Raw genomic sequence first — 8,336 nt, forward strand, 5'->3', positions numbered from 1 at the left:
ACTTCACTAACTTGTGCCAGGATTTTTTCAGGATTGACCATGGAGAAGTTGAAAGCTGGCATCTTTGATGGTCCTCAAATCCAGCAGCTCATCAGACATCTTTTCTTTACTGTTCAAGTGTTTCCTTGAATAATTGTTGATACCTATGGTAACCCTTTTTCTTGTTACAATATTCTATTTCGGTCAAATGCGGTCAGATATAAATACCAACTTATGCTCTTTATCTTAACTTTTCTCCTAACCAACTAACTGCATAGCTTCTTCTTCAAAAAACCTTAAACAGTTAAAATAGTTTAATTTTAAATCTTTCTTATTTATCTGTTGATAGCTATATTGGTAGGGAACGCAGCTGGATTGCTAAATGTTTTGGTTTGATTCTAGCTAATGGCACCCAAGTCATTTTTTTAGCTTTTTAAATCAGTACTATATATTTTTGGTTAAATAGAAAGTTCTTGCGGAATTTTAATTTTGATTTGCATAATGTATTTTCAAATAAGTTTTCGTTATAATACCTTTACTTTATATATCATTTTAAAGTGTGATTTTTGCTCTATTTAATCGTTTAAATTACAATCGTTTTAAAACAATTATATCTTCTGTCAAAAGGTTGAATACAAGATGGAAAAAAGCAAGTTCGCACAATTTTCTTATTTCAATTCAAGCTAGGCCGAAAAATTGCTGAAACAGCTCATGATATCAACAAAGTGTTTGGCCTAGGAGCCACTACTGAATGCACAGCGCAATGGTGGTTTAAGAAATTTCATTGCAGTAACAAGAGTCTTAAAGATGATAAGTATAGTTTTTTCTCAGCACCATGTGTTCCTTGGCTTAGTTTCATCAGAAACTCAATACTTCCTTCCAAATTTGCTATATTGACCCATCTTCTTGGTTAACTGCTCATGATATCACTTCGTTGTTTTCACATTGTCAATTATTACCTATTTGCGCTTTCCACAGAAGAGACATTGCGAGCCTATCTTTTTTCATAGCAAGTGCTTGACTGAACTCCAGTCTATGGCACCCCTTTATCAAACTTTCACAAAAAGACACTCGACTCTTTACAACCACTATATACAATTTCTCCCACTCTCTATCTGTGCCTAAATCTAAATGAAAATTCCATGAACAAAGCTTCTTTTCCAGAACTACTCACCTGTGGAACACTGTTCCGTTGGCCTGCTTCCCAGTTGAATACAGCATGGCAGCCTTCAAATCCAATGTAAACAAGTTCTTGTTGAGCCGTCACCATAAATAATCAAATTCTACCCAATTTACATCATTAACGATTACTACACTGCCACATTACATTCATTAATCCTTATTCTCTAGTGGCCTTTGGGCCTTGATAAGTAGTTACTCCCAAGTAAAAAATAAAAGTTATTTTCTCTCCTGTAATCCTAGTTGTGTGTAGAAATAGTTTATAGTAACACATCTTTTGTTTCTCATAACCATTAGCTGCACACAACTCCCACCATCTTGCTGTCTACATCGTCCAAATATTGTTAATTCCTTATGACCATTACACTTTGAAAAAACGCATTGCTTGAATCTCTGGAGTTTTTTTGTAAATTGTGACCCTGGAATGTCATTTAGTTGATAAGATCATAAATTATATTTTCCATGGTTTGTTCTTCCAATCTTTATAATTTGCCTGTAATTTACTTGGCCCCATGATCTCTTTTACACGTCAACCTCTCTCTCACAGGCGTGTTATTGTTTGTCTCAGTCTTTCCTATAAATACTAGTATGGCATGTGTTTTTCAAGACTAAGGTCAATAGGCATCTCCTGTCTTTGTGGTAATCATCTTTAATTCATGTTAACTCCTTACATTAAGTGGCTTTATGGTTTGTCTGGAGCAAACTTTTCAGTATTTCTTTGTTTTTGTAGTGAAATCTGACAATTTTCATTAAAAAACAATGATAACTATTTACTTTTTTGTCAATTTCAACAATAAGTAATGTTATCCACCTAATTGTCATTGTCATGTCACAATTAGTTAAATATTTCTGGAATAATACATAACACTTATTTCCATTATTTAACAAAAAAAATGATTTTAGCCATGTTTGTTTACGTCACATGCGACATGTGACGTAAACAAAAGGGAAATAACTCATAGTTTGTAATGTTGATAAAGAAGAATTTATTAAGATTAAGATGTGTAACAAATAAAAAGTATAACCCATAGTTTGTTTTTTTCCTTTGGAATTTAAAAAAATAAAACTAATTCAAAAGAAACATAATGTATATACATGTATACATTTTTTCTTTGGGAAATTTTTATATAAAAATAATTTAAAATGAACACACATATTTATATATATATATATATATATGGAAATTGGCCAAAGATTTTTAGTTTTCAAAAAATAAATTACCTCCCTTGCTAATAAAGTGCTCTTTAGTTAGTATATATACTAGCTAAAATTGCTAACTTTTTCAAAAACTATTTCCTTTAATAATTAATTTTCTACCTTATCGTTGTCTTGTAATTTTTTGGATATGTTAATTACTGAAACATGACAATTCAATAGATATCATTGGTTTTTACTTGAAATGCAATATTTCAATTTCGAATTTTGCTACAATAATGAAAAAGCGCTAACTTTTTTTTAATCGTTAAAAAACTTGCAAGTCTACATTTCAAAAAATAGCGAAAAATCTTTATGATGTATGTACTCATCACGAAACGATGTTATATTTCAAAAATCATGTAACCTAATCAAGTAGTTTTATGTTTAAAAAAAAATCAAATTTTATGAGTCAGCAAAAAGGGACTGTTTAGCATTACCATCCTGGAAAAAAAGGGCAGATAACTCCACAATAATTCAAACTTGCACGATCATGCTAATGATTTCAGATTAATAGCTTTATAAAAAGACAATACTAATTGATCAATTTATATGACTTTTGGAACATGACAGGTACGTACATCAAAGATTTTTCTGTATTTTTTTCTATTTAGATTTGATTGTGGCCTTGCACCAAAACGTTTTTACACATCAACGCTAGATTTCGTTAATAAAATAAATGTTACAAATCACCATTTTCTGAAGAATAATTGCAATTTTATTTCATTTACAATTTGGAGCACAGGGACATGTGGATTACAAAACAAGGGAGCAAACAATTGGTAGTTTTTTATATAAAAAAAAAGGTGGAGTCGGCTGTCATAAAATTTGACAATGGCTTCAAACAGCTGCACTGAATTTGGATTTTTCACACCAAACGAATCTAGATTTATTGTTGAAAGATTAATCAGTCGAACAAAATGCATGAAAACTATTTAAATATGATTTTGATCTTGGCAATGATGATGATTTGGTAAACATCATTATTATATTAGGGTGCCCAGCATTGCCCGGTCCTAAAATAAACCTAAATATGATATTTTAATTCATACAGATTTCGTATTTATTATAATAGTCAATTCTCTATAGATTATTTCATATTATATTGTACCCCATATATAAGGATTTCAAAAGTTTAAAAAAAAAAAAAATATGATTCGAGTACCATCAGCTAGAATTGAAACCGAAACCAAAATTGATAAGAGGAGAAAAGAAGAGAAAAAAAGGAAAGACAGAAAAAAGAAAAAGGGTTAAAAAAAAAAAAAAATAGGAAGAGGGATAGAGGAAAGAGCATATAAGAAATACGAAGGTACATATAAAAATATATATAAAAGGGTAATAGATGCATATATTACCATATTTTTGAGAGGCAAGCAAGGATGCCCAGACGGTCTACAAAGTTTTAGAATCATATAGATAACTATTAAATTGAGTTTTATCATTCTATTATTTAGATCAAAATAATTTTTACACATAATTCGAGAGAAGTCAGTTACTCCAGATTCCTCTTGAAACGTGTGTAAAAGTTATTTTGATCCAAAATTGTTACAAGATCATAGCCTGATCTAATCTTGAATCTATTTCTTTACTTATTTATTAACAGCCCTCTCTCTCATTCATATATATATATACTAGCGGGGGTACCCGGCGTTGCCCGAGTGTTTGTTTCCGGGACGGGGGGGGGGAGTTTTAAAAAATGTTATGGTAGGATCAAACCCGGAGTCATGAGTAAAAGTAGGAAAATAAAGTGTGAAAAAAAAAACAAAAAAACATCTGCAACGTTAACAGTTCGGCCACCAAGAAAAGTCCATTCCAGTTGTTTAGGAAAAAAAAAAAAAAAAAAAAAACGACTACGGTAGGTCGGCGCGAACGTGAAAATATAATGTGAATTGTCCAGCACGCTAACCACTATGCCACAGAGCACTGCAGCTTAGTTTAGTGATTTTAAATAACTTCACATGAAAGAACTACAAAGCCAAACCGGTGTTCTCTTCTCAACTGTTCCTTGTGAACGATCCCCAAACGGTGTTAAGTGGTGGCAGGGGGAGGAGGAATTTATTAGAGAGAAAATATTTTACCACTTCCATTGATCTTAACCGATTTTGGCCGTGACTTCTCAGCAGAAAAAGTATAGAAATCTAAGATTATCGAGGAATTTGAGAAATAATAAGCCTATAACACACCTCAGATATTGTTCTGCCGTTTGTGCATATTATATTTGCATGAAATATCTTGATTTTTAATTCTATTAAGGTCAAAATCCGACGGGAAAAAATGAGTTCATTTTATTTATATATATATATATATATATATATATATATATATATATATGAGAATAATGGAAATAGTATTCCGATGAATAGAGAAATAACGCATTTCAGTTACCAGTTACGCACCTATATTTGAATTTTAACAGACATATTTTTTTTTCCAGAAAGAATATTAACTGTGTCATATCTTTTAAAAACATATTAACGGCTATATGACATTATTAAAAATCCCCTCTCTTTAACAATATAAGCTCCCCCACCTCTTTTTTTTGAATTTCTAACATCTTTTTCCATTTCTAAAATGGAACAGCATCACACTTTTCACATGAAAATTTTCAAATATTTGTACTGGTATTTTAAGTTTTCTTAATTTCATTCATCCAAACGAAGTCTCAAAATAAAGATGAAACGTTGATGAATATATAACTTTGTTCCTTTTTATTTATTTCTGCAAAACTTTTTAAACATGGGCGTTGCATGATGTATATAGTTTCTTTTTCCCAGATGAGTTTTTATCCCCAATCTAAGCTTTGTGGGAACTATGCATTCCGGTGATAAGAGCCTGTACTTCTCCATTGTTCTCATCAAGCCAATCTTGGTGTTTGCAAATAGGCAATCCAAGCACTTCAAGAGATGTTGAGTAAGTAGCTTCACGCAAAGATTTCCACATAGTCCAGCACCTCCTGGTCCACAAGAAAAGTTCTTTGGTCATGAGATTTCAATAGTAAGGTGTTTATACACTTTAGCACTGAATACTGTTTAACCGTTCTGTTATCTAGATGAAATAATATTTTACTACAAAGCAGAACATGATCTGAAAGATAGCATGTGGTGTGAAAAAACCGTATCAATTTGAAGTCACTTTGATCCCGTCGTTTTTTTTCATCGCATTGTGCCAGTTTTTAGAGTGGCTGCATCCATGTGGTCTTATAGCAAAGTTTTTGTTGAGACGGGGCAAAAGAAACTTGGTAGTCTCAACAGACAACCTATCTCCAGAAAGCTTTCGATAGAAAAGACTTCAAAGCATTCAATGAAGGTATGAAGAAAGTGTTTGGTCCACAGGAAAATGGAGTATCACAGACTTGACAGACAAGGCTAAAATCTTGAAAAGATGAAAAGAACATACTGTTCTCAACAATACATCTTCTACTGATGAAGATGTTCTTGAATCCAATCCTCAACAACCAGAAATACTTGAGTTATCGTTTTTATCAAACTTTCAAGGAGTTCTGGCAGCTATTGAACAAATAATGTCTTGAAAAGCACTGGGAAAAGATGTATTCCCATCGGAAATCTTCAAGTACAATGGTACAAAGCTTGTGAAGAAATTGCTAGAATTATTCATTGAAATTTGGAAACAGGGAATGGTTCCACAAGATTTTAAAGATGTTCTTATTCATCATTTGTACAAAAATAAGGGAAATAGAAAGGTATGTGATAATCACTGTGGTATTTCTCTTCTTTCCATAGCTGGTAAAATTTTAGCAATGTTGATTTTGAACCGAATCATAAAGCATGCAAGTAATGATATATATTCCAAGTCACAGTGTGGCTTTCATGCAGGTCGTGACATCATAGATATGATTTTCTTCTTGATACAGGTTGCAGAGAAAGTTTGTGAAAAGAATCAGATTTATATGGTGTTAGTTTAAGCAACAGGATTGCAAATGCTGACCTTTTCACCATGTGCAACATTAATGGTATTGAATCCTTTCTCATGAAATCACAGCTGCACTGGACTGGCCATGTGTTGTGTATACAAGAGGAAAGAATTCCACAAATGTCAACTTGAAAGTGGCGGCCGACCATTACTTAGGTACAAGGATAAATTCAAAAGCAATCTCCTAGCTGCTGGAATAAACCCTGCTGCCCTCAAAGACTGTGATTCATCGTAATGAATGAAGGTCTTCATGCTTTATGAAAAAATACAGCATCAAACTGTAGGAAAGAAAGTACCGTCCGATGTCCCAGCCATATACTCCAACAATCCATACTTTTGCATAATTTGTGGACTTCTTTGTAGATCATTGGCTGGACTGAAATGCCATCTGCAACTCACACACAAGGTTAAATAGACAAAGTTACTAGAATCTCATGTCGAAATCAATGAGAGAGTCCATGATATATATATGCTCCCCTATAGGTGGAGCACTCTGGTGGAGGAAATGATGATTTCTACTTAAGTGTAAAGCAAGATTTTTCTGTAAAAAGAATAGACTTTTCTAAGTTAGCAATATCAGTTTTTTTTGTTTTTTTTTAAGGTAAACAAAATAAATACAAAATTCATTTAAAAGTGATTTAGATTTCTTCAATTGGCAGGAGCATGCGCTCAGACAGTAAGCCATTGGATTGTCATGATCGGTGGTAACTGATTTTCAGGTTTCAAATCTTACAATTGATGCGTGTGGTGCATTTAGCCACACTGATGACTCTTAAAAAAATGAGAAAACTGTCTGTGGATGACTCGTATATATATATATATATATATACATACACACACACACACTTTTATAAATTTGGGTTTTTGTTTACTTATATTCATATTAAAAACCCTTTTTTCTATTAGTATTTATTTGCTTTCCCACCAAAGCAAAATGTGACACAAGGTCGTTTTTAATGTGGGGTTAAACCAGCTCCCCGAAAAAAAGGCAAAAGGGGCACTCTGGTTGGGACCAAAAATAATAATTGTCCCTCGATTGACTGGGACAAATTACTTTAAGTGCAGCATCTGCAGAAGAGATACTCCACTTTGAGATATTAAATCTTTTATTCAGGCAAAAAATGAACATGAACAAAAAAACTTAGGCACAAGGGGGGAAAACAATGGGGGTCGTTGGTCATCCTTGTCACTCTAGAACTAAACAAAAGTTTCTCTTAGCTAGAATCTTCTTTCACCATAATACTGCATTCGCCCTTTCGTATTTGAGAACGTCCTACTTAGCACCCAATTTTTAAAACATTTTTTTAGCGCGTAAAAACAATAAAGGTAACAATAAAGGTAATACAATAATTCATTTGTGTCGAGAAAATACAACTTTCTTATATGGGTCATGGAATTGCATTCACTAGCAAAAGATCTAGCTAATTTGCATATTCTTTTAAACATTTATTTTAATTAATTCCATATTAGTTTTTTCGGTTTTCATATGGGATGATCATCTTTAGTTAAATATTACGTGTAATTATATTCATGCAGACATTCTACATGATTGATACTTGCATAATATTTGTATAAAAAGTTTATGGTAAACACAAAACTCTCTCCATATATATTTATGTATGCATAAATATACATATACATTTTGTTTAAAAAATTTTGCCTATCAAACTCCTAGAGTTTTTGGTCTACAGACATGAAACTTCATATATAAAGTATTTGAACCCATGCAAAACTTTATATTTGGGTTTTAGCCTGGGGAAAGTGTGAAAATTTAAAAAAAAATGAAATTTGCTAGGTGATCAAATGCAGGCATTACGCATATGCATGCATAACGTAATAGCTATTGGTTCATGTTTTAATTTTTAGCCTTGCAGCAAACATGTCTTCATAGCTCAGTAATTAAAAACAGAGGTAAAAATAAATTGTAAATCGTTTCGGTTTCAATTCTCAGTGGTGGCGCACGAGTCACTTTTTTTCTTTTCTTTTTTTTTTTTTTAAATTATTACTATATATTGGGTCCAATCTAATATAATAATAAGGACGAAATCTGCATT

The sequence above is a fragment of the Euprymna scolopes genome, chromosome 32 (assembly GCF_053919585.1).
Source record: "Euprymna scolopes isolate OS-2025 chromosome 32, ASM5391958v1, whole genome shotgun sequence".
In the NCBI taxonomy this organism is placed as follows: Eukaryota; Metazoa; Mollusca; class Cephalopoda; order Sepiida; family Sepiolidae; genus Euprymna; species Euprymna scolopes.